The sequence below is a fragment of the Euprymna scolopes genome, chromosome 20 (assembly GCF_053919585.1).
Source record: "Euprymna scolopes isolate OS-2025 chromosome 20, ASM5391958v1, whole genome shotgun sequence".
In the NCBI taxonomy this organism is placed as follows: domain Eukaryota; kingdom Metazoa; phylum Mollusca; class Cephalopoda; order Sepiida; family Sepiolidae; genus Euprymna; species Euprymna scolopes.
The window spans coordinates 47,623,850-47,624,940 of record NC_136501.1 but is presented as its reverse complement, the minus strand read 5'-3'; positions in this window follow the sequence as shown (position 1 = coordinate 47,624,940).

The following is a 1,091-nucleotide window of genomic DNA, read 5'->3' as shown; positions in this document are numbered from 1 at the left end:
AAATCTCTCGACGGAGACAACCTTTCTAGGGCAATTGCTCTTGACATATCTAAGGCCTTTGATAGGGTATGGCATAAAGGTTTACTTCATAAGATCTCTAGCTATGGCATTGCTGGAAATGTCTTCTCAATTATTAAATCATTTCTTTCTGATAGGTTCATAAGAGTAGTAGTTGAGGGGCAAAAATCAGAAGCTCACAGTATTAATGCCAGTGTCCCTCAGGGGTCCATCCTGGGCCCGACTCTTTTCCTGATCTACATTAATGATCTTCCAAATCACATCCTTACATCATTTGTAGACATTTATGCTGACGACACTACCATTTATAGTAGCACATCTAAGACAGTAAATGACCAAGTTCTCTTCAATTCTCTCTCCTCTGATCTAGAGCACGTAGTACAATGGGGTAAGGAGTGGCTGGTTACTTTTAATGCATCTAAAACTAAGCTTCTCTCTTTACATCATCAATATTCTGATCCACATCTGGCATCAATTGAAATGAATGGCTCTCGTCTTCAGGAGGCCTCAAGTTTTGACAAGCTTCTTGGCTTGACCATTACTCCTGATCTTAAATGGAACACGTACATCAAATCTGTTGCCAAGGCCGCTGGAAAAATGGTGGGATCTTTCTATCGATCCGGTAGATATCTCACTGCTGATGCTATTCTCTATCTATATAAGAGCCAGGTACGTCCAAGGATGGAATACTGTTGCCACATCTGGGCAGGAGCTGCTAGAAAGGACTTGGCCTGCCTTGATAGAGTTCAAAATAGACTTCGTAGCCTCGTAGGAGATGTCCTTTTCTCTTCCTTGCAACCTCTATCTCACAGAAGAGATGTTGCGAGTTTGTCTCTGATGTATCGTTATTTTCATGGAAAGTGTTCGACTGAGCTTCAATCTATGGTCCGCCCTCGCCAAACTTTCACAAGAAACACCCGTCTAACTGTAAACACTATCAATAATTCCCCCCACTCTTTATCTGTGCCTAAACCTAAACGTAGATTCCATGAACAAAGCTTCTTTCTTAGACCTGCACGCCTATGGAATTGTCTTCCGTTTTCCTGCTTTCCAGCTGACTACAATATGGTTGT